General features: G+C 37.5%; 1 long non-coding RNA gene across 1 annotated transcript; it reads left to right on the top strand.

The window, feature by feature from the left end:
- Positions 1–21,560, top strand: LOC123386555. The gene is made up of 3 exons (XR_006600588.1): positions 1–116; positions 14,419–14,564; positions 21,284–21,560. It is a non-coding gene; the product is annotated as an uncharacterized LOC123386555 (long non-coding RNA).
- The last annotated feature ends 5,343 nt before the right edge of the window (positions 21,561–26,903 follow it).

Genomic DNA, 26,903 nt, shown 5'->3' with positions numbered 1-26,903 from the left:
AAGTTTAAAGGTGTTTTCCTTGGGGGAACGTTGGCTGTTACAACACAGAAAAGTCTGAGTTATTTGTCACAAGCCTCCAACTCTAGGATTTAACAATAGCAGAAAAAGAGTTTGAGGTAAATGTCTCTATATTAAAAACTTACAAAATAAGCTGTTTATTATCTTCTGTTTATTACTGACCATCAACCTAGACACTCAATGTTTTGATTCCACTTGGGATAAAAAAGAGGTTTTTATTGCCATTTCCCCTAAATCATGTAATTATAGGGATTTGGAAATTACCAGAACTACTCTCTGACCTTGAGACAGAACTACATTTTAAAACTTCACTGAGCAGCTGGGAATCTGTCCTGTTTTTAGATACTTTTAGAGCAGATTGCACAACTATCACCAGGAACCTGTTGTGTTTAATGGCTCGAATCTTATTTCTAATCTAATCTTCTCTGTGACATTTCTTTCTCTTCCTCTCTTCAGTGGAGCTTGAGAACTGGGTAACTTTGGGTAATTACTTTGCGAAGTCATTTCTCTTTCTCAAGAAGAGACATGAGAAAATTTAGGAAATCGAATTAATGGAATGATAAACCCCTGCATGTGGGGCCTTCCTGGATAGTGAAGATACCTATATGAATATAGAGAAAAGTTACTTGGATGTATGGTGTAACTGATCTTAGAGTACGAATATTTGAGACCGAGTCCTGGCTCTAACTCGTCCTAGCTATGTGGCTTTAAAGGAATATAATATAATCTTTATGAGGTTCAATTTCTTTATGTATAAGATGAGATCATAATAACCCAACAGAGATGTGTTTCAAACACTGAAATATTGGGCATATATGAAGCATGACTGTTGTGTTCCATGTATAAACCCCAAATCCTTTTCTATTTTTTGACTTCACCTTTATAGAAGGTGAAGTCACCTTTTTATCTTCACCTTTTTATCTTCTATTAAAAAGATCTAGGGGTGCCTGGGTGGCTCAGTCAGTTAAGCAGCCCACTCTTAGTTGCCACTTAGGTCATGATCTCACGGTTCATGAGTTCAAGCCCCACGTTGGGCTCTGCACTGACAGTGCAGAGCCTGCTTGGGATTCTCCCTCTCCTTCTCTCTCTGCCCTTCCCCTGCTTTCTCTCTCTCTCTCTCTCTCAATAAATAAATAAACTTAAAAAAAAGATCTAAACCATATTTTTGGGGGGATGGGAGCATGGTCATTTAGCCACAATTCATTATTACTCAATTATCACAGAAGAATAGGAAATTATACTTGCTTGCTTACCTTCTTCATGAGGTTGTAAGTTTTTTTAGGGCAGGAATTCTGAATTCTGCCTTATTAATCTATATAGCCCCCATTGTATGCACAACACACAAAGTATGTATTTAGCAAATATTTTTGGTGTCAAAAATTGCATGATTGAATTACTTATAATGCTATATATATTAGCTAGTCACCTAAACGGAGAGTTGATGTGCCATTAAGTACTAGTAACTTCCCATCTTCAAGTGTATGGAAAGATGTTCTCCTTCCTATCATCCACATATACTAGAATAGAGATCCTTAATATTGAGTCATATAGCATATCCCAAATCCTGGAAATTATTTTTTGCCTTGAAACCGTATGTTGATCCTAAAAGAGAAAAATTTGGTGATTTCACAAATGGGTAAATGAATTATTAGACAAAGAAGTAAGATACCAAAGAGGAGGCATGATTGAAAGACACAATGAACATTTAAAAGGCAAATATTTTACTCCAGGGACTTGGCTAAATCATTTGAAAATCTTGGGGCCAATTATGTGAACTCTGGAGACTGTTGGGAGGGTAGTTACAGCTATGTGGGTGCTGGAAAAGAATATGTCTTTTCTTTACACAAGCTTCCAGAACTAGTTCTCATGAATGCCTAAAATACTTGGTGTGGTGTTTTATAAAGTCGTGTCAGGAGGTTTTTTTTTCCCCTTTGCTTTTAAGAGAAACCATTGTTCTCTTGAGCTTCTTTTCAAACACAATTTGCTTCATGTTAGTGTTTGTTGTTGAATGTCTGTAGCAACTTCACAAGTTCTTTTAAGCTTTTCAGTTTAGCTCTATGATTTTAACTTGTCCCATTTAAAATGCAAATTTGCCAAAAGGGGTATAAATAAGAAAATTTTAGATTCTCCCCTGCCTTTTTTTTTTAAGTTGACCTTGTTAAACTAAAGAACTACTTGAATTCATCTTCCATGGACCAGGGGAGGGAATGAATAAATACCTTCTTCCAAAAGATCCTTGGAATTGTGCATCCTGCACATTTGGCCTAGATGGGCTGCTGGTTGAAGAACCCAGGGTGATCCCAGAGCCCACCAACTAGGCAATGCTTTTAAGGTGGGCACAGCCTGTTCATGGCATTTGGGCTACACAAGACCACCCAGACCCAACTGTAGAAATTTATGATCAGTTATAGAGACTCATTGCTATTCATCATGAATGGAACCTTGTCATATCTCACAGTACAGTATTCTAGGACCTTGATAGGAAATCCTCTTGGCATCCCAGGTACAGAGAATACTGACAGAGTCTATGTATGTAATTTGAACGACAGATATTGTGTAAAGGAAAAATGCATCCTAAGGGTTACTCCTCGCAACCCTTGATTAGACCCTATGATTAGAGCTGTCCTCCAGAACTTTCAAATTCTTTTGAAAGTTCTAGATGCCATTCCTATTCTTAGTGTGAACCAGGGAAATAAGCCAGAGTGAAACCATGTGATGGGAATTAATTTGGAATCTATTTCTCACTTCTGAAAGGATATGATGTTAAGTGTAATGCCCATCCTAGTAGGAGAAATGATATATTTGTTGTCTTCTGTCAGTATTTGTTGTAGCCATTTTCCGATTTACTCTGGGAATTACCCTCTCAGCATGAATGAATTGAACTGAAATTAAGTCAGTAATTAAAATAATTGATCATGGTAGTAGTTGTAAGAAAACAACTTCCAGTTTCTGCATTTACATATGCAAATATTGGGTCACTGTGCTCTTTGAGAAATGGTAACCAGGAAAGGCTAACAAGGGCAGAGTCATAGTTCTTTGGGTCTGAAGGCAGTCTCTCCCCTTAAGGGTAGGTAATGTCTTTCCTGATGCATCGTTGAGAAGAGAAAACTCCTGAAGCTGAAAAACTGTAGGGGTGACTTCTAGGTAGATAAAGAGCTCTGTCTTCATTCTGGCTAGATAATAAGGAATCTAGGTGTCTGGCTAGATAATAAGGAATCTAGGCCCTACCAGTTGGGATTAACGGAAGACTTTTCCAGGTGGATGCAGGGAAGCAGCTAGGAAGGATGGACCAGCTCTGGAGAGTAGAGTGCAAGATGAGAGCCTCTAAACCACCTTGTTAGCTGTATTTTCTAAATTTGTTACTCTCTGTGTTAGCTTCCTCTGTAATTGCGCGACTTTTCAGTAAAAACTTATTTGCCAGTTACAGATTTGTTAGGCCTTAAAGATTACAAAAAAAAAGAACTGGGTAAGAGTTTTGGAGATGATATCACAAAGCTTTAACACCAGAGTGGTCACAAAAAATAATACTGAGCAAGAGATTCCCAAGGAGAAGGGGATCTGCATGACTCATGTTCTAACACTCTGTACCGACCCTTAGAAAGTGCTGAGTTTTACCAGATGAAAAAAAGTGACTTTACCTTGCAGTTAGGATTGGAGCACCTACGCTATCTACAAATGAGATGTTTCCATAAGCCAGTGAGGTTGTATAGACACAAAGAAGATTTAGGGGCCAGCTTAGGGTATACATGATACCTTGCATTTGAGTAAGTTTTACTTTAAGACTAAATGCAGACATTTAGGAATAAAGGGTAGAAAAAAAAGCCTATCATAACACCAGAATGCTTATTGCCAACAAGCAAGTATTTATTGGTAAGGAAAAAGCCATGTAATTAGGAGAGGAGAGATATCTCAGGGGGAAAAAAAAGGGTTGATGGACAAACTGGCACAAAGATCATGAAGGCTGGCCTTTATGACAAAGTTTCTAAGAATGCTATCAGTAGAGACAGGTAGCTGGCATATGGGAGACAGCCTCTACATGGCCCCCAGTGAATCCCACTTTCTGGTATTCACAGCTTTGTGTAGTCGCCTCTTGCATCGTACCAAGTTTGGGCTGTGTGACATATAGCATACAACAGAAAGTGATGATGTGCTGCTTTTGAAATTAGCCTATGAAAAGATTTTGGCTTCCATCTTAGGAGATTTTCTTTTCTTTTCTTTTCTCTTCTTTTCTTTTCTTTTCTTTTCTTTTCTTTTTTCTTTCCTTTTCTTTTCTTTCTTTCTTTCTTTCTTTCTTTCTTTCTTTCTTTCTTTCTTTCATCTCTATCTCACTCTCATAGGTCAGTTTCTCTGAGGGAAGTCATGCCGTAAGCAGCCCAGTGGAGAGGCCCATGTGGTAAAGAACTGAAGTTAATTGTCAGGGGCAGCAGGAATGAGCTTGAAAGCAAATCTTTTAGCCTCAGTCAAGTCTTCAGAAACTGCAGCCCTGACTGATACTGTGACTGCAGCCTCATGCAAGATCCCACACCAGAATCATCCAGCTAAGTCAGTCCAGATTCCTGACCCCCAGAAACTATGTGAGATAATACTGTTTGCTGTTTTAAGCTGCTAAATTTTGGGATGATTCATTACACAATGATAGATAAGGAAGACATGGCAATATAGAGCCAAGAAGTCTAGAAGGAATGTTAAATAGGGGAGACAGATTCAGATCTTACCAACATCCCAGCTCATTCTCAGCACATCTTCTGATACCATGGACTTTGGGTTGATTACTAGTTAAGCATTAAGATGGTAGTTTAGCTTGTCCTCATTAAATCTTCCAACAAAGTGGGGAGGAAAATGTCTTCTCTGGACAATGGAAACTCAACTGGAGAGGACCACGTGGAGTCAGTGTTCAGGCAGAGAGAAGCTTGTGGGAATCTATTCAAGAGTGGGAAGAAGTACTTACTGACATGGAGGAGGAAGAGGCTAGTGGAGAAACTTACTTACCACAAATCTTCTGCATCAAAGGGGAGAGGATAATGACCATTCAAAACAAGAAGAGTCTCACCTTGTTTTTCACCAGCAGAGTCAGATATCATTTGGGAAAGTGGGGTCTGAGAGCCAGGCATTCACAGTGATCCTTTCTAAGGGATCTATCTGCCTTCTAGGAAAAGGGAGAGCACAGAAGCCTGTCAACAATCTCGTATCAGAGGGAAGCATACCCAGGGAAGGGGACATTAAAATCCCAACTCCGAGAAGTCATTCTCTTATTCTTATTTACCAAATTTCTATGTTAAATTTCCATATGGGTGAGGTGAATAAACCCCAAATTAGTCTACATGTCTTGCTCTACAGAATCTACCCAGCTAAACAGAAGACTCCATGGAGATGATGGGGGGAAAAGTAACTTTAGAAAAAATTGCCTGACAAAATCAACCCCAACATAAGTATGTGGCATGATGTTGGAAAACTAACACCCCTGTGATAAACTAGGAACTGGTTGAGAGCAGGGAAGTTAGCAATTGGGTCCTGAGTGGTCCAATGGATCCCAGGTAACTAGTCGTCGTCATGGTAGTAGACTGGCTCTAAGATCTCAGTTAAAAGACACTAGGTAAGGAAAGTCTCCCACACTGTGAGGAGAGGAGCAAAATCTTTCTGAAGGCTTCCCTCTTGGAGAAGCTGATAAAATAGTGAGAGGGGAACTAGGGGGAAGAGAGGAAGACATTGAAGATTGATTCTGCCAGTTCCATCTCCAGTGAAAGCTTCTTCCAGCAAGAGATAAGGGAAATTGAAAAATGAGACACTACATAACAATCTGTAGGCTCTTCCAAGAGGGTAAGCAAATAATGGGAAAGAGTTGGGGATAAGTGTCCTTCTGGCACCAAAATGTGAATTCTAGATTTATTTTTATTAGAGAAAGTGTCATATATTACAGGATTCCTCATCTATTTTTCACATTTGTTAGCCAATAATTTACTTGGACTGCAGACAAAGTAGTTGATTCTATTATGGAACAATGTGAATGACACGTTAAGTGGGAAATAAAATGTAGGTTACAAACAGCATATGCAATATAACTCTACTTTGGTTTTTTAAAAGCATATATGTTGTAGAAAAAGATGCTCGATATCATTAGTAATTAAGTTAATGCCAATTAAAACACAAATAAGAGGGGTGCCTGGGTGATTCTGTCATTTAAGACTTTGACTCCTGATTTCAGCTCAGGTCACAATCTCGTGGTTCCTGAATTCTAGCCCCACCTTGGGTTCCGTGCTATCAGTACAGAAGCTTCTTGGGATTCTCTCTCTTCTCCTCTCTCTCTGCCCCTCCCCCGCTCATGCACGCTCTCTCTTTCTGTCTCAAATATAAATAAATAAACTTTAAAAAATAAAATAAAGCATAAATGAGATATCACTATAACTATACATCTATTAGAATACCTGAAGGTTTACTGTTGTTGTTGTCTTTTAATGCTACAATCCAAAGTGCTGCAAGGACTAGAGCCCCTAGAACTCTCACTCATTGCTGGTGGGAATGCAGCCAAAAATCAGTTTGGCAGTTTTACTTTATAAAGGTGTTTTTTTGTTTGTTTGTTTCTGTTTGTTTTGTTTTGTTGTTTTTTTGTAGACTGTATAAAGTTAAGGGCATTTTTACACTTCATTTTGTAAAACTTGTAAAGTATGAAGTTTTACTTTATGAAGTGAAACCCATCATTAAATCTAGTAGTCTTGCTCCTAGGTATTTAACCAACAGAAATGAAAAATGTATGTTCACACAAGAACTTGTCATATATGTTTGGAGTGGCTTTATTCATAATTGCCAAAGCTCAAATGTTCTTCAACTGATGAATGGATAAACTTAATATATCCAATGGAATGTCATGCAACAATAAAAAAAAAAATACAAACTACCAATACATGAGATAACATGGAGACAGCTCAATGAGTAATGTTAAGAGAAAGCAGGCTGTATGTTATATGATTCCACTTATAAGGCATTCTGGAAAGGCAAAGTTATAGGGGCATAAAATATATCAATGGCCAACAGGGTCTGGGTAGGGGGAGAGACTGACATTAAGGGGGCAGAGATGATTTGTGTGGGTGCTGGAAAAGTACTATATCTTGATTGCTTGGTGGAGACTATACTAATGGCCTGACTTTAATTTTTAGAACCTATTTTTTCTTATTACAATGATTACATATTTTATAAATACAAAGAAGTAGAAAGAAAAAATTAAATCACCCTTTCTCTGTACATTCTGTAAGTTTTGATAAATACATGTAGTTGTGTAAATGCTATCCAGATCTAGCTTCCTAAATGCCATTCTCCACTACATAGAACTAGAGATTCTTAAAAAAAAAATTATTCAAAGCTCAGGCAGGGAAAATACCAATTGCACAAGAAAGTTAGGATTTACTCTAAGAATGAAACAATGATGGGCCTATATCAAAAGGACACAGGAGACAGATGTAAAGGATTCCCCACTGACCAAATCTTGGACAATTTAGTCATCAAAATAAATAATGATAGTAATGGATTAGCCCATTGAGTAAAATAAAAATCCACGAGCCCATACTGACATACATACGTAAAGGGAAGCTCTTCCTTCCAATAGAAGGCCAACTCATTAAATATAGAAGAAATAAAAGAGTTAAAAATTTTTCAATGAATGCTAAAGCAAATCTGTCAGACTTTTCTGAGGAACTAGATATTTACATAGTTTCACAGTGGAGAAACTTAAGAACACCACCCTAATCAAGTGATCAAAGTTAATATTATCAATAGTATGTGCCTTGATATGACTGATACAAAATGAAGGACATACATCACCTCTGTAAGTTTCCCGACCAAAACGCATAGCTAAGTATGCAGAAACAATGGACAAACACAAACTGAGGGTCAGCCTACAAGGGAACAACTGTATTCTTTACAAATAACAAGGTTAGGGGCGCCTGGGTGGCTCAGTCAGTTAAGCGACCAACTTCAGCTCAGGTCATGATCTTGCCGTTTCCGAGTTCGAGCCCCGTGTCGGGCTCTGTGCTGACAGTTCAGAGCCTGGAGCCTGTTTCAGATTCTGTGCCTCCCTCACTCTCTCTCTGACCCTTCCCCACTCATGCTCTGTCTTAATCTCTCAAAAATAAATAAACATTAAAAAATTAAAAAAAAAAAACAAATAACAAGGTTAAGGAAAACACAGAAAGGCTGAGGTACTATTTCAGATTAGAGGAGACAGAGAGACTGACTACTACATACAATGTCTGCCTTTGGATTGGATCCTTAATTGGGGAAAAATAGAAATAAAATCTTACGGGACCATTGGTAAAGTTTGAATATGAACTATGGATTAGATGATAGTATTAAATCTATGTTGAACGTCCTGATTTTGATAATGGGAAATGTAATGAAGTATTTAGGAGAAAAGTTGACATGACGTCTCCAATTCATTCTTACATGCTTCAGAAAAAATAAGTATTCAGTGTAGATAGATAGAATGATAAGGCAAAGAGGGCAATACGTAAAAATATTAGTGAAGCTGCATAAAGGGAGATCCATGTATTATTGCAACTTTTGCGAGTTTAAAATCAGGTCAAACTAATTTTAGGCCAAATAATGTTAGGGTTATGCTGGAATCGATCTGTACTGGTCATTTGCTCCCAGTGAGCAAGCAGAGATGCAGCCAGAGTTTTTAGAACTGTTTTGGGGAAGTTGCCAGAGTGTTTATAGGAACTCTGGAAGCTTCTTAAATCTGGTGGAATCTTTATTCAGCACAGGTAGTATCATATGTAGTTGTACATCCCTATGGAAACTTGCGGAGGCCCACATTCAACTGGGAATATGCTGGGTTACTGCTTTGTTTACATATCCTTCCCCCAAATTTTCCATATACTTTGCTATTCAAAAGAAAATGTTTTTACGGGGCGTCTGGGTGGTTCAGTCAGTTAGGTGTCCGACTTCAACTCAGGTCATGATCTCACAGTTTGTGAATTCAAGCCCTGCGTCAGGCTCTGTGCTGACAGCTCAGAGCCTGGAGCCTGCTTCAGATTCTGTGTCTCCCTCTCTCTCTGCCCCTCCCCTGCTTGTTCTCTCTCTCTCTCTCTCTCTCTCTCTCTCTCTCTCTCTCTCTCTCTCTCAAAAATAAATAAAAATTAAAGAATTTTTTTAATGTTTTTAGGTGATTTATTGGCTTAGCATATATACTCTTTACAAACCTAAATCCCCTGTTGCACTGTATTTTGCCTGGCCTTGAATCTGTAGAACAAAAGTGAGGCCAGAAGATGTGTGGGAATATTAACCAGCTGAAAAAAGGCTGTGAGGGCATTAAAGCTGGAGTACTTCTAGAACTGGCTGAGGGCATGAAGGGACATGTGGGAGCTTTATGGACTTTTCTCATCCCTAAGTACCATCACCTGCTTCTCCAGACTCTTAAAGCTTTGTACTTCCTCAAGCAATGAGGAAAGATCAGGGACTAAAATAAATAAAAATAATTTTGCATTAAAATTTGAAATTAGCGTGGTGTAATAGAGATAAACCAGAATTTGATATCAAAATAACTGGGGATTCAAGTTTGTCAAACCACCCCATCTCTCTATGTCTCCATTTTTTTGTCTGTAAAAGGACACACCTTCATGTTTTTGGAGGTGGAGAGATCTTATACAACAAAGAAAGCCAACAAAAAGCGATAACCATAAAGGAAAAGATTGATAAGCTGGACCGCATTAAAATTAAGAATTGTTCATCAGAAGACACTATGCAGAAAGTGAAAAGGCAAGCCATAAGCCAGAAAAAAATATATCTTTAATATAAATGACAAAGCGCTTATATTTAAGATATATTAAGAACTCCTACTAATCAATAAGAAAAAGGCAGGTAACCCAATAGAAAAAAATGGGCAAGGGATTTCAACAAATACCTCAGAACACATGAAAAAAGAGGTCCATCCCATTGGTAATAATCAAAGAAATGTAAATTAAAGTGACATAATACTATATACCCACCAGAAAGTATGAAATTAAAGACCAAAGAGCAATATGCTAATGAGTGGCCAGAACAAGAATAATCATTTGCTGTTGAATAATCAATTAGTATAATCAAATGAAAACAACTCGACATTATCTAATAAGTGCATAGTTTGTGACCCAACAATTCTGCTACCAGATATATTTGCCCTAATGTGTGCATATGTACACTCCATAACACAAATAGAAGAAAGTTCATAAAAGCATTATTTGCATTAGCCAAAACCTGACAACAATCCAGTATCCATCAATAGTAAAGGGATAAATAAGTTGTGGGATATCCTTTCAAGGAAAATACTTCATTTCAATGAAAATGAGTGAACTACAGGTGGAAACAATGTCAATAAATTTCAAAAACATTATCTTGAGCGAAACAAGCCAAACTGGAAAGAATACACAGAATACAATTCTATTTAAATCAAGTTAAACAGGGGCGCCTGGGTGGCGCAGTCGGTTAAGCGTCCGACTTCAGCCAGGTCACGATCTCGCGGTCCGTGAGTTCGAGCCCCACGTCAGGCTCTGGGCTGATGGCTCAGAGCCTGGAGCCTGTTTCCGATTCTGTGTCTCCCTCTCTCTCTCTGCCCCTCCCCCGTTCATGCTCTGTCTCTCTCTGTCCCAAAAATAAATAAACGTTGAAAAAAAAAATTAAAAAAAAAATCAAGTTAAACAAACAAACAAACATTACAGTGTTTAGGGATGCATAAATGGGTGGCAAAATTGTAAAGAAAAGCCAGGAAGCGATGGCCATAAAAGTGGTGGTTCCCTGCGGGGTACAGGTTGGTGTGAGAGTTGAGGAGGGCAGAAGGGATTTGGGGTTTCTGACAATGGTTTGTGACCTAGAGGTGGTTCCACAGTTGATTGATTATCTTAATTCTTTCAGTTTTGTGTACTTAACTTTATGTTCACTATATTTCATAATTAAAGGAGTTAACTTATTTTAAAGGACTCAATTCTATCAGCCCTGTCTCTATCAAATATCTGTTAGGAGTCAAGTAAGAGATGTAAAGGCATTTTAAAACTATGTTACCATACCTCTATGGTGTTGTTATTTTTAGTGATAACAATAGGTAATTACTTACGAAGGACCAAAGAGCCATTCTTAACAATGGAAGTACTACAGTAGCATATCTTTAATTGAAAAATCACATTTCTAAGGACATAATGGCTACTAGCCGAAAGCTCTGTTAAAATAAATTCATCCTGTCTAGACCCACTCAGCAGCAAAAGTGAAAACAGATGACTTAGCTATTTCCTTTTCTTTTAAAATATGTCTAGTAATGCTCACTGATAGGACATGGGGCTAAATATGTGAAGATTTAGTCAGAAATCTCAGGGTAAAAATTGAAGACCAAAGAAGAAAATTTTAATTGAAGATGTAGACACATTACTGAAAATATTATGTTTCTTCTGGCTTCTTGTGTACGGTTGAGGTTTATTGTAAATAGTTGCTATTTATTATTATTGTTGTTAACATCTCTAAGAGTAATAAGAAGAAATACTATATATGCTGAATTTCAGAGAATGTGTTATTTAATATCATTCACTTTGTGAACTTAGGATCTTTTCTTAGGCTCTACCATGGCTTCCATCTGTTACCTATTATTATTAATAAATTATTAATACATTACTTTCATAGTGCTCTTCTCTCTCCAGTGATTTAGTGACATACATAAACACAGGAGCTTTTATGGAAAAATTTATTTGTATATCTTCTTAGAGTTTTATACTGTAACCCTTGGAATAATCCTCAGCTTCCCCTTTTCTCCCTCCACAACTAATCAGCCACCTGGTCCTCCTGATTGTACTTTTGTCTTGTTTCTTAAAAATCTCCGGATACTGTGTTTTCTTTCTTCTCGCTAGAAACGGGTTTAATTCTCTCCTAGGAGCTGTTAAAATGACCTCCTAACTGGCTTTTCTGCTTCCAATCCTTCTGTCCACGAATTCATTCTTCACATGAAACACGTTCTAAAACAGAAGATTCTGTCATGTCAGTCCCTCTCTTTGAAATCTTGATGGCTTACTCAGCTTCTGATTTCATCTCTTGCCACCAATCCCTTCCCCACATCCCCAGGAACTCCAAAGTCTATTACCCTGAACCTTGGGCATTGTCCCAACCCAGACTTCCTGTGCCTGGGTAAGCTGCCCATTTCTCTCCACTGGCACACAGTAGGGACTCAGTAAGAGTTCACTGACCCTGAGGCTGTTAGACCTGTGTGGAGATACACCTGCCTCCCCCAGGCATTTCATTGCTTTCTGCTTTGGGCTCCCAAAGCAACTTGTTCTTTTGTGATTATTGTTTTGTAACTCTTTATTCTCTAAAAACCGCAGACTATTTTATTGACCTTTGTAACAGAATAGTACCTGGCATATAGTCAGTGCTCAGTAACATGTAACTCTCTTCTTTTTTTCCGAATCTTTGCAGACCATAAAAACAACGGTAGCAAACGAGTAAGGAAACTCCTTTGAGAGAGCAGGCAATGGCTGCTGCTAGGGGATAACTGATTCTTTCATTTCAGCCCTTATATTGTATGGATATTCAGTAAATAACAACGAGATGTTCCCTCTGTACCAGTTACTGTGCCAGGTACTGGGACACAATGAATCATAACCCTGTTTTCATGGCACTCTACACCTGGTGGAATAATGGAGCTATCATGATTCGGTCTGAGAACAGTAATTTCCCGTTTGCCTTCACTCATAGGAGATGCCTGGAATACCCCACTGAGAAAAAGGATCAGCTTTTCTTTTTTTATCTTAGCTTTTAAAATAGCTCCTTTCATCATAAATGCTCATAAAAGCGTTTCTCAGCTTCTCTGTCACTTGACCTGAGGTTTTCAAAGTATTCCCTGAAGAATCTGATTTGAAAAGGAAATCTTCAGTTGTGATGATGTGAAATTGATCCTCAGTCACATGTTCTCCTTACTCAGACAGCAATATTAACCACCAACCTATTAAGTGGCGCCAATTATGTTTGAGAGCCCATCATGTGTCCGTGGAGCGAGCTAGCCCCATTTGAATGAAAATCCTTCAGATTTACAGGCCTCGTGGAGGGTAAATAATCACAGACCGTCAAGTAAGCTTTACTCTTTGCAATCAGTTCTAAGGATGCACCGCACAAGATATGATGTGAAAGTATTCTTTTTGGTTAAGAAAATAATTGTCTTCTTTTTTTTTTTTTTAATTTTTTTTTCAACGTTTTTATTTTATTTATTTTTGGGACAGAGAGAGACAGAGCATGAACGGGGGAGGGGCAGAAAGAGAGGGAGACACAGAATCGGAAACAGGCTCCAGGCTCTGAGCCATCAGCCCAGAGCCTGACGCGGGGCTCGAACCCACGGACCGCGAGATAGTGACCTGGCTGAAGTCGGACGCTTAGCCGACTGCGCCACCCAGGCACCCCAATTGTCTTCTTTTCTAATGTAATTCATGTCATATCTTCTTAAGCCCTAACAAAAAGACTTTAAGGAAAGATCACGTATTAATTATTAAACATACACATTAAATTCTCATATTGCAGACCAGGTTGAGAATAAAACATTCTGGTTAATTACATTCCTATGCACATCATTCATAGATGATCAACTTTCCAAAATTTAGAGTTGATAAAATCCATATAACATTATAAATATGTTGATATAATTTAGCCTACCTTCAAGGAAAAACGAGTTAACAGCCAACTTCAGATATTTCCTCACATTGCCTGAAATTCTCTTCATTTTTCACTTTTCCTAAACTTAAGCCAATCCAAGTTTTATTTCAGTAAACAAGTTCTGCATTGAGAATATGGATGCTCCAAGGGGTCCAGTTATTTTCAGCTTAGTATGATACAGCATCAGATTAGTTGTCTCCTGGAAAAATTTTAGTGAAAATTAGCATCAGATAGATTTTCCCCTAGAATCTAGCTGAAAATAGAGGCAGTCAGATAATTGCGGTTTTAATGAATAACGAGCTAAAAGAAATGGTAATGTAGAGGGAGGAATACTGTAAAGAGTAGATTGGGGGTGCTTGGGTGGCTCAGTCAGCTGAGCATCTGACTCTTGATTTCGGCTCAGGTCATGATCCCAGGGTCGTGGGATCAGGCCCCACTTTGGGCTCCACACTGAGCATCGAGCCTGATGGAGATTCTCTCTCTCTCTCTCTCTCTCTCTCTCTCTCTCTCTCTCTCTCTCTCAAAAAAAAAAAAATCTTAAAAAAACAAAGAATAAATTGGATGGTTTCTAATAAGGGGACTTGGGTACCAAAGGAAAGCATGAGAATATCCAGTACTCAGGGGAAAGGTGATTAGTGAAGCTGCTTGTAGCAGAAAACTTCAGATAAAATCGGCTTACACAGAAGTCAGGTAGACTACATAGAATTCAGCCACACTTCTCTGTAATCTCTTGCCTTTGTCTTTCTCTGCCAGTTGGCTTCATCTCCAGCCTACTAGCAGGAAGGCCATAACAAGTCCAGCTGCCAGCTCCAGGCACAGCTCAACAATGTCCAGAGGAAGATGGCACTGTCTACTCCTGTGTGTCATGAGATGGCTAAACGTCTCCCCAAAGCTCCCAGGTAAACTTCCCGATTATGTTGCACTAGTTGAAATGATGTCATCAACAAGTGCCCATATTAGCCCATATTAGCCCAAGGGAATTAGAATGCCACGATTGCCTTAGATCCAGCAGAATTTAGCCCCTAAATAAAAGCAGGGTTCTATTAGGACAGAAAAAAAACAACAACAAGAAAATTGGTTATTGATTATGCAACTAGTATCTATTACAAGGAATGAATGGTACATACTCCTATGAAGTGGAAGAGAGAGGGGAAGACCCAAGAGGGAAGGCTCCAAATACACAATTCATAAGCTTCAAACTTTTCCCTATAGCTCAACTCTGGTTTTAAACTTATCTTTAATTAATATCCATTGTCGTTGTACACCAGTCACAAAAACACCTGTCAATAGATATTTTCTATTTACTAAGGAACTGTTAATAGAAACAGTCTATTAATGGAATTATTGGGTTCACTACTTAGGGCATTATGCTTCCTTTTCCCAACCAAAGCTAGTATACGACAACTATTTTTTGTAATAATAATTTCACAGATAAAATACATCATGACTCCTGTAATTTAATGAAATTTACTTTGATACATGCGTGGATATCTAATGCTTTATGATTTAATGCTGAGAGGGGATTGTATGTTGTTTAATTTACTATTTAATGCATAGTCATAAATGCATTTTCTAGTATTCTGCTATCATCTCTGTTATTTACGCATCCATTTATTTATTCATATAATATTTAGTATCTACTATTTGATGTCAGGCATTAGCCAAAACTCCAAGGATACAAGTTTGGTGAAAACAAAAAGGGTTCTCATGAAAAAATGGATTTTTTACTAAGTAGGCTTAGAAGATTTAATCTCTTAAGAGATACCCATATTTTAAAAATCATCTAAATGAAAAAAGATCTTGTAAGAAGTAAGAAGAAGAAAAAAAAAGCCCCATTTTCCTCAAAGGCAGAAATTGATGCATGAGTAATATTGTGTTTTAAGAATTATTTTCTTAAAAGCCTCTTGTGGATGTGAGTTTGCATTTTGGAGGAATCTATTGGGAAATAGAAGGCTCACTCAGTCTCTGTTGCCTTATCTCTGTAGAGGGTAAACAATGTGCCCAAACTGATGACATCATCTACCATTACACCTTTGCAAATAGTTGTCTCATTATCAAATGTGAATAGAAAAATGAAAGGGGGGGAGCCCACAGAATCTAGCAACAAAGCATACATTTTAAAGAATTATATTCATGTTTCATAAAGTGTAGGAATTTTGACTGTCAGGATCCTGGAGTCAGGAGCTATTTTTTAATAGTTAATTAATAGCTAATTTATGTAACTCCCTAGTGTTTCCTACAATATTTTATATACAACATTTGCTTCAATATTTTATACTGAGAAAAATTAAAAGAATTCAATCCTCACTGTCCATTTGTAAAATTTTCGTATGAAGTATGCTTCTTGCTTATTTAGGGGAAAATGCAAAGTGAGACCCTAAGGGCTAAAACAAAAATACAGTTTTGAAACTACTCTCAACTGAAAATGCATTCAAATGGCAATTTCTATTTATATGCAAAAATCTCCAAGTTACCTGACATGAAAGCAGGAAACATTATGTAAACTCCAAGAAATATAAGCGCATCCTTCATATCTGATTCAGTTCAATCCAATTTGATTAAATAAATATGACGCCAAAGCCCAGATGAAGGTAATGAGGGCATGACTAAATACACTAGCAGTGAGCAGAGCAAGACAATTGAGCAATATTGCTGCACAGGATAAAATACAAGCTCCTTAGCATGACATGAAAGGCTCTTCACAGTCTTGCTTGTGATTGCCTCTCCTGCTTCAGCTTTGGCCAAACTACCCCATGTTCCAGCCATTGAACACCATCTGGGATTCCCTGCATCCTCCACGTCTCCCGGCCTTTCCCCGCAACATTTTATTTTGAATATTTTCAGGCTTATTGTTTCCAGAATTTTACAGTGAGCACCCATATGTCCATAACCTAAATTTTATCACTAATATTTTATTGTATTTATTTTATCATGTATCCACCCATCTGTCTATCCCTCTGGCCATCAAAGGAAATTTCAGTCATCAGGAGTCTTCCCCCTAAACACCTCAGCATGTATATTCATTAACAAGAGATCAGTACTTATTTACGGCCTTTTATTTTCTTGTTGAGGTAAAATTTACATATAGTAGTAAAATGTACAAATCCTAAGTGTGCCATGCACTGAATTTTGACCAATGCCATGTAATATAAACCCCTATCCTTCACACTCTTTTCTAGTTGATTCCAGCTCAGCCTTCCAGAGGCAACCACTGCTCAATTTTTTTTCCACCAGAGATCAGTTTTTCCTGTCATAGAAAGTCATGTAAATAGAATTATGCAGCATATACTTTTCTCTTGCCCAGCATACTGTTTTTGAGTGTAGCTGAGAGTATTGTAGTTCCTTTTCATTGCTGAGCAGTATTCCTCTGTATGGGTATATCACAGTTTGATTATCCACTTTCCTATTGTCAAAAACCTGGGCTGTTTCTAGCGTTTGGCTATTACGAATAAAACTGCTATGAACATTCTTGGACAAGTCTTTCTGTAGACATATACTTTAATTTCTTTTGGGTAAATATTAGTGGAATTGCTGGGTCATAAGGTAGGTATACATTTAACTTTATAAGTAATACCCCAATTTTTTTTCAAAGTAGTTGTACTATGTTATGCTTCTCTACCAACATGTAAGAGTTCTGGTTGCTCCACATACTTATCAACATTTGGTTAATTTTTTAACCATTTTTAATTTTAGTCATTCTGGTAGGTGTGTAGTGTCATCTCATATTGTTTAATTTGCATTTCTCTGTTGACTGATAATGGTGAGTTTTTTTTTTCATATGCTCATTGCATGTATCTAGACTTACTTTTGTGATATGTCCAAATCGTTGCCTTTTTTTAAGACTTTTTTTAAAAAGTTTGTTTCTTTATTTTAAGAGAGATATAGTGCACAAACAGGGGAGGGGCAGAAAGAGAGGGAGAGAGAGAATCCCAAGCAGGCTCCTAGTTGTCAGTGCAGAGCCCAACATGGGGCTCAAACCCACAAACTGTGAGATCATGACCTAGGCTGAAATCAGGAATTTGATACTTAACCAACTGAGCCATCCAGGCACCCCTCATGGCCCTTTTAATTGAGTTGTAGGAGTTCATTATATATGTACAGTCCTTTGTCAGATGTGTTTTTTAAATGTTTTCTCTGCTATGTAGCGTACTTCCTTATTTTCCTAATGGTATCTTTTTTTAAGGAAATTTTATTTATTTCTTTTTGAGGGATGTGGAGGGGCGGAGGAAGAGGGGAGAAAGAATCCCAAGCAGGCATCATGCCTGGCATGGAGCCCAGCACAGGGCTGGATCTCACAACTGTGGGATCATGACCTGAGCCAAAATCAAGAGTCAGATGCTGAACAGACTGAGCCACCCAGTGCCCCTCTAATGGTATCTTTTGATAATCAGAAATTTTGCATTTCATGAAGTCTAGTTTAACAAAATTTTCTTTTATGGCTATGGCTTTCCGTATCCTAAGAAACTCTTGCCAAGTCACAAAGATATTCTTCTATACCTTCCCTCGAAAGCTTTATGGTTGTAGCTTTTATGTTTCGATATATACTCTAACTGGATTTACTTTTTTTGTATGCAGTGTGAGGTAGAGGTTAAGATACAATTTTTTTCCGTACTGATACATCGTTATGGGAGAGCCATTTGTTGAAAGGAATTTCTTTTTCCCAGGGCACCTGGGTGGTTCAGTCGGTTAAGGGTCCGTCTCTTGATTTAGGCTCATGTCATGATCTCACGGTTTCATGAGTTTGAGCCACACGGGCTCTGTGCTGACGCGCTGCTTGAGATTATCCCTCTCTCTCTTCCCCTCTCCCACTTGTACTCTCTCTGTCTCTCTCAAAACGAATAAATAAATTAAAAAAAAAAAAGACTTTACTTTCCCCCTAAGGCTGCTTTGGTAGGTATCAAATCAAATGACCCTCTAAGTATAGGTTTATTTTTGGGTTTTCAATTCTATTGTATTGATCTTGTTGATATTTTTGGCAGTACCATAATTTATTGATTATTACAACTTTATATTAAGTTTTGAAATCGTGTAGTATAAATACTCCTATTTTTTAAGTTTGCCTTGCACACTATGTTTCTATTTTATTTTTTTACTTTTGCTTTATTTCATGTTTATTTTTATTTTTGAGAGAGAGTGAGACAGACAGACACAGACAGAAAGAACATGAGCAGGGGAGGGGCAGAAAGAGAGGGAGACACAGAATCTGAAGCAGGCTCCAGGTTCTGAGCTGTCAGCACAAGAGCCCAACTCGGGGCTCCAACCCATGAACCATGAGATCACGACCTGAGCTAAAGTCAGACACTTAACCGAGTGAGTCACCCAGATGCCCCTCCATTTCATTTTAGAATCAGCTTGTTGATTTCTACAACAAACAAACAAAATAAAACAAAGTTCTGGGATTATAACTTGGATGGCATTGATCTATAGATCAATTTTGTATTACATCCTTTCAAAAAATTTTTTGTTCTCCATGATTTTTTGTATACTAATCCCGCTGCTTGAAATATACTTTTTCTATCTTCACTAAAAGGCAACTTCTGTTCATTTTTCGGGACTCAGTTCAAATACTTCTGTTAAGTCTTCCCAGTCAGTCTTCTCAGCAGGTAGAATTAATTGCTTATTCCTTCTTTTGAGCTCCTAGAGCAACTAATTATACATACTTCAGTAGAACTGAATCATATAGTAGAATACATAGTAGAATACAATCATATTGTATTATGATTGTTTTTGATTACATACCTTTCTTCAAAACTAGCCTGAAAGGTCATGAGCTGGGACCAATATTTTATTCAGTGTCATTCCCCTTTAACTAGTATAGTAACTGGCACATAGTAAACTACCCTTAAATGTTTATCCATTCGACTCTTTATTATGTGTCGTACTATGTACCAGAGGTTACATCTTAGCTGGGGGACCAAGAAAAAACATTTATACAGGTAAATGAATAAAATCATTGCAGATAATTCTTAGTGATATAAAGACAATAAAACCAGGGGAGGACATAGAGGGAACTGGGAACATGGTAAAACTACTTTACCTTACATGGTCACAGAAGGTCTCTGAGGAAGTGACATTTGGGCTGATACATAAATGATAAAAATGGAGCATCCATAAAGACTTCTTGGGGGAAGACCCTTTTAGGCAGAAAGAATAAGAAATACAAAAGCCCTGAGGTGAAATCAAGCTTAGACCAAGGAAAGGACAAATATTGAGCAAGTGCGTATCTAGCAGAGAAGAGTGCCTGGGAAAGCTTCACCGAGCTGAAGCTTGAGGAAATCAGTAGGTGTTATTCTGTCAGAGAAGTCAGAGGGAAAATATTCCAGGCAGAGGGAACTATATATGGCAAGGAGAAATATACAAAGGGGAGAGTGGTAGGAGATGATGTTACAGAGGTAGGCAGAAGCCAAATAATGTAAGTCTGTGGACCTTCGAAAATAGCTTGGATTTTATTCTGATGGCAAAAGAAAGTCATTAAAGTCAAAAATCAATATGCCATATGCTGTGTGAAGACCACTATGGGTCCTGAGTAACAGATAGATGGGAGGGTGGGGCAAGCGTGGAAGCCCTGAGACCAGTTGGAAGACTGTTACAGTGGACTGGATGAGAGATAAAGGAGATTTGGACCAGAGTTCTGAGTGGAATGGATGCAGTTTTCACCTTGAGGCTATATTGAAGGTGTCACAGGTAGGTCTTGAATATGAGACATGAGGAGCACAGGGTCAAAGATGAGTGCTACTTTTTCTGGCCTGGGTGTGTCATGGGACCATTTACTAAGATGAGGAGGAGAAGTACATTCGAGCAGGGAGAATGGGAAGCAGAGAAAGGCCAGGAATCAGTAGTTCCACTGTGGGAATATTAAGTTTAAGATGCCTGTTAGATATCCAAGAAGAGATGTCAGGTACATGATTGTATATGTGAGTTGGGAACTCAGAGGAAAGGTCAAAACTGGATATACTTGGGAGTCAGAAGCATATGGCAGGTCTCCAAGACCATAGACCTGGATGAGATCACTGCAGAGAAAAAAAAAAAAAAAAAAGAGGATGGGGAACAATGGAGATTGAAAAAGAACTATTGTGAGAAGATAAAATCAGGAGGCTGTGATACCAGGGAAGCCTGGAGAAGGAAATATTTCAACAAAGAATAATTGAGAGATCAGGAGCACCTGGGTGGGTCAGTCAGTTAAGTGTCTGACTTGGGCTCTGGTCATGATCTGGTGGTTGGTGAGTTCAAGCCTCCCGTCAGGCTCTGTGCTGACAGCTTAGAGACTGGAGCCTGCTTCCACTTATGTCTCTCACTCTCTGCCCCTCCCCCTTTCTCTCAAAAATAAATAAACATTAAAAAAATTTTTTTTAATTGAGAGATCAAATGATGGGTGGAAAGCTGGCCTCTAAGAACCTTGCCAAATGAAATTATTTGGTGACATTCATAAAATCCATTTTGGTGGAGTGATACTCACAAAAGCCTGATCATAGTGGATTGAGCAGTGATCGTAAAGGAGAAAGGAGGCAGGTAACATGGGCAACTTCAAAATTTTGTCCTGAAGATGACTGAAGAAATCTATGGTAGCTAGAGATGGCTTGAAGTCAAAGATTTGTTTTCATCATTTATTTTAACATAGGTGACATTAAAACACGCTTGTCAGCAGATGGAAATAACCCAGCCATGAGGAAGAAAGTGAAAGAAAATGAGATAACTGGGAGCCAAGATCTTTGTTAAGTTACGAATGAATGAATGAATGAATGAATGAATGTGAGGTGATAGATGTGTTAATTAACTAGGTGGTGGGAATCTTTCACGGTGTATATGTATATCAAATCACTACCATGGACACTTTAAATATATTACAATATTATTTGTCATTTATATCACAATAAAGCTGAAAAAATTTTATTAAATCTGGTAACTACTCCTTTAAAAAAAACTTTTAATAAAGAAAGCAGAAACTGAGGGATACTTAATTTACATAAGAAAAAAATGAATGGAGAAAACCCATCAAATATGTATCCCTTAAACAAAATACAGTGATTCTTTTTTCTACTATTTTCCAACTCTTTTGTCTCAGGCATAATTGTAAAAATCACCATAATGTTACAGATGTTTAAAAATATACAATCTCTAATTAGTATATCTATCATTCCCATCTCAATTTGCTGTCAGTATTTCCCTGTTGGCATTGACTGAAACGCTATGAATTGTTGGCATTCACTAAAATGCTAACGTGCTGATTGAAAAAGTTCATCTTCAAACATGACCCTGGAGACCAAGAGAGTATTTGAAAAAATAATATTAATATAACTCAATTTTATTTTATTATTTAAAAGTTTATTAACATACTAAATGTGAAAAAAATGTCTACTTCCTATTTGATTTATGAACATATCAGCCAAAAAATATCCTTGTTAAAACGAGGAAATGAACTGAGAGCAAAAAATGAGGGCTTGGCCTTAGACAGAGGGGACATTTATTTCATCATAAGAGGAAGGGAAGCAGAGTACATAGGTACTCATATAGGTACGATGATAATTTTGGTGGTGGAAAAACAAAATAAAATAAGTGAAGGGGTGAAAAAATGGTAGAGTCTGCTCAAGACTTGAGGATTGATTGGATGTTAGGAATGGAAGAGGGCTGGAAAGCACTGGAAGGCGTCCAGAATTATAGCTAAATGAGGGCCAGGGGCAGGTGCTGACAACAGCACCAATCTCTGTTCATTTATTCACTCATTTACTCACTCAACAAGAGGCAGCATGAACAAAATGGACACCGAAAGAACTTTCACTTGAGTTTACATACTAGCTCTTGAGCACTCCATTTTCAGTGAGACGTTACCAGTAAACATATAACTAAATGTTGTTCTATGGTCATTGGTGCTTTAAGGTTCTCCATTGTTATACTTTTCTTGTACATTTTATCTTTATAAAATGCTTTTATTTATTCCACTTAATGTTTTTGCCCTGTGAATTCTTCCTTGCCTAGTACTTCTTTAGCCACTCTTGCTTTGATATATAGATTTAACATATCTTATGCTTGCTAATCTTGTAATGTTTTACCTTTTTGTTTCTACGTTTCCCTGACCTTGTATTTATCCTTTAACATGCAGTTGGTTTATTGACTTTTATCTTTAAAAATTTGCAAAGCAGATAACATTAGTGTTAAACTATTTTAGTATACTCATGATTCTTAAAACTATGGAAATTAAATTATAAAAATGGAAAACTTCAACATTCAATTCAGTAAAATTTTAACATTTAATTGCCCGATCATTTACAAGTAAGATAAAACTATCCACCGCACAACATTACGCTATTTTCTACCCCAAATGCACCATTTGTAACTTTCACAGAGTGTTTCCACAGAGTTGAAATGATTTCAAAATAAATCATAAATAAATTAGAAAATTGTGAATAGTAATAGTGCCTGCTTCGTAGGGTTTTAGGAGGACTGAGTGATTTGAAATGATTATGTAAAGTGCTTAGAATAGTGCCTGGTATACATAAACCATTATATAAATATTAATCATCATTCAAAATTGATTTTCATTCTATCTGCTCTGATTCGTTTTTATAGTTTAACTCCCTGAGGGCAACCATGCTTCTCTTATTTAATAGCTGTTGAGGGGTGCCTGGGTGGCTCAGTCGGTTAAGCGTCCAACTTCGGCTCAGGTCATGATCTCACGGTCTGTGAGTTCAAGCCCTGCGTCGGGCTCAGAGCCTGGAGCCTGTTTCAGATTCTGTGTCTCCCTCTCTCTCTGCCCCTCCCCTGTTCATGCTCTGTCTTTCTCTGTCTCAAAAATAAATAAACGTTAAAAAAAAATTAATAGCTCTTGGGAGAACTATGTATAAGATGAATATTACATATGTAATGTATATAATATATTTACTACATATGTAATATACATCCATATTATGTAATACATATGTAATCTGTTTCAGGATCTAGTCCAGGGTAGCACATGCTATTTAGTTGTCATGTCTTCTTAGTCTCCTCCTATCTGCAACAATGCTTTAGTCTGTCCTTGGTTTTCATGATCTTGATAATTTTGAAGAGTGCCAGTCAGGTATTCTGTAGAATGTCCCTCAATTGAGGTTTGTCTGATGTTTTCTTATGATTAGACAAGGATTATACATTTGGGAAAGAATTCCACGGGGTGAAGTGCCATTGTCACTGCATCGTATCAGAGTGTGCGTGATACCCATATGACTTAACGCTGATGATAGTAGCCTTGATCACTCTGTTAAGGTCGTGTCTGCCAGTTTTCTTTGCTATGCAGTTACTACTATTTTTTTCTTTCCATATTCCTTTTTCCTTTCCATACCTTGAAAGCAAGTCAGTAAGTCCAGCTCATACCCAAGGGTCAAGGAATAAGAAGGATTTCTCCCTTAGCCTCAAATTTATTTACTTATTCAATCATGTATTTTTATCAGTATGGACTTATAGATATTTATGTTATTCTTTGAATTACAAACCAATACTACCATTATTTATTTTGTTGCTCAAATTTTTCCAGCTGTGGTTATTGGGAGTTCTTTTGGGCTAACTCATTGTCTTTCTGACATACTCCCAATCTTTTTTTGTTTTTAACCATTTTTTGAAAGCATAATAAATGATGATGCACACTAAAATGTGTTATATACAAATTACATACATTGGCATCTTCTAGAACTTTAATTTGTAGCGGCAGTTACCTTCATTATGACATTCTGCAATAAATGCTTCCTGAGGGACCCGTGGGTGGCTAAGTAGGTTAAGTGACTGAGTCTAGATTTCAGCTCAGGTCATGACCTCACAGTTCTGTGACATCAAGTCCCACATCCAGCTGTGCATTGACAGTCTGCAGTCAGTTTGGGATTCTCTCTCTCTCTCTCTGTCTGCCCCTCTCCAGCTCACACTCTCTCCCTCCCTCTCAAAATATAAATAAATAAATAAATAAATAAATAAATAAATAAATAAATACTTCCTGATATCACTGTTTTTAGTTAAACTTTTGTTTTGGAAAAGGAGGTTCCTTGACATTTTTCATGTATTTTTCCAGTACCAAAAGAAAAAAAAAAAGAACTTGGAAACGACTGGTAGAATGTTGAGTGATCCCTGTGCTTTTTCACTGTCTGCTTCTCATTCTGCTAAGAAGGGAGAGACCTATTAAGAGTCCTTTAATGATCTTGTTTTCCTATTAAAAATAATAGTACATTAAATAGATCTGCTTAGATAGAGTGAGGAGGGACCTCGTGTTGCTTTAGAAATTCTAAAATAGCATTGCCAAGTACTCTCATAATGCCTTTCCAAATGTTTGTCTGAGGGGTTCCTGCAGAGACTCTTCTGAGCCATCAGACATTCATGAACATGACTCTACTGGCAGTAAGGCAATTTTCCGGAGAGAAATGCGAATACGATGAAGATCTTTGTATCATCTACAAGTTAGTTCAGAAAGAAGCCAGGAAGCTGAGCTGGAAGAGGGACAAATGAGTTTATTTAGAATCTTACAGAATTAAGTGGATTTGTAATTTTAACATACTTAAAAAAAAAACTAGCCATATAAAGTACCTACATGGTACTAGCCATTAGAACAGACACTTTTACCTTTCTTGTAATCTTAGAGGTTAAACCTTTACCCAAGGTCATTTGTTTAAGGATTTTGGCTGCAAGTAACAGAAAATCCAAAGCCAAAGTGGCATATATAGGAGTGTAAAAGGGAGCTGATATGTTTCAAGTTATGCATGGCCTTGATCTTATGGCCCAAGATGGCAGCATACGTGTTCTAAGCAGGAAAAAGTTAGAAAATGCCAAAGCGGGCACACATTCTGCACTTTGGGAAGACTCCCAGAAGCTTCCCCTTGCCACTTCTTTTACCCATTGGTCAGAACTTAGACATGTAGCCATATCTAGCTGCAAGTTACTCTGGAAATGTAGAAGTCCTTTTTCTAAGTGGCTTTGCGTCAAGCCATGTTTTCCAAGTCTACAAAAGGGGAAGACAGATATTAGGGACAATTAGAAGTCTCCACAGCAGTCATGAGTGACAAAGATGGGATTTGAACTCAGATAACGTCTTACCTTCGTGTTCTTTCTAAACCAGATTTGTTCATTGGAGAAAGATCTAGAAAATGTGTTGAATTGGCCTCACTTTTAGCACTATCAAGTTAACTGAAAGAAAGGAACATGCCTGTGACAGAGGATGCAGAGATGCTAAAGATCTGTGCACTAGATTTCAAAGCTCCCTTTACCTGGGGACTTTACCAAGAGCAATCTTGATAAATCTTCGGGTCTTCCTGGAAGCAAGGAACAATACTTTGAGAACCAACTGTCCATAATTTGGACTAGACCCGTACTGTCTGATACAGTAGCCACGAGCTATATGTGGCTACTGAACACTTGAAATGTGACTAGTTAGAGTTGACATGTACTCTAAGTTTAAAATATGTGCTGTATTTTAAAGACTTAGTACAAACAAAAAATGAAATGTAGCTCAATAATTTATATATCGATTACATGTTCAGAGTATAACATTTTTGATATGTTGGGTTAGATAAAATATGTTCTTAATTTCAAGTTGCTTTTTACTTTTTTAAATGTAACTATTAAATTTAAAATTACATATGTGATTCACATTTGTAGATTGCATTATGTGTCTATTGGAAACCAATTTGTCTAGGAGACAAAGAATTGTCCTACAAAAATCCTATCATTGAAACAGTTTTTCAAAATGCTCATAGGATCTGTAAGAAGTTACCTCTGAGTATTCTGAAAAAAAGGATGGGGCAAATAAAGGACTCCATATTCTTTCTGGGGTCTTTCTCTGAGCTTCAATGAAATGTGAATGATATTGACTATCCTCTGGGTAACTTGTATGGATTCACTCCAACACTTGGATTGTACTGAGCCTCTCCAGCCCACATTTCTGAGGCATACGGCCATCATTGTTATTAGATGAGGTGATTTATTGAGATTACCTTTTGAAAGCACCTCTGTTTGATTTATTCACATCCATGAGGGGAAATACTTCTGGTATAGACATAGTAATAACATCTGGTCAACACAGCCTACTTGAAGAACCTCTTGATTTCTTAAAGATTATTGAAATTGAGTTCTCAAGCATATTTTCAAGTTATGTAGTAACGTAGTAAGTCTTTGGCTGGCTCAGAAAATTTGATTTCATTAAAGCAAATAGGTGCTCTCTTGTTATTCTTTTATCTATCTTTAGCTTCAAGTTTCCTTTAGCAGTGATTGATCTAGATTTCCCAGTTGAA

Source organism: Felis catus, chromosome B4 (genome assembly GCF_018350175.1).
Source record: "Felis catus isolate Fca126 chromosome B4, F.catus_Fca126_mat1.0, whole genome shotgun sequence".
Classification (NCBI taxonomy): Eukaryota; Metazoa; Chordata; class Mammalia; order Carnivora; family Felidae; genus Felis; species Felis catus.
This window is presented reverse-complemented; position numbering and strand designations above follow the sequence as displayed.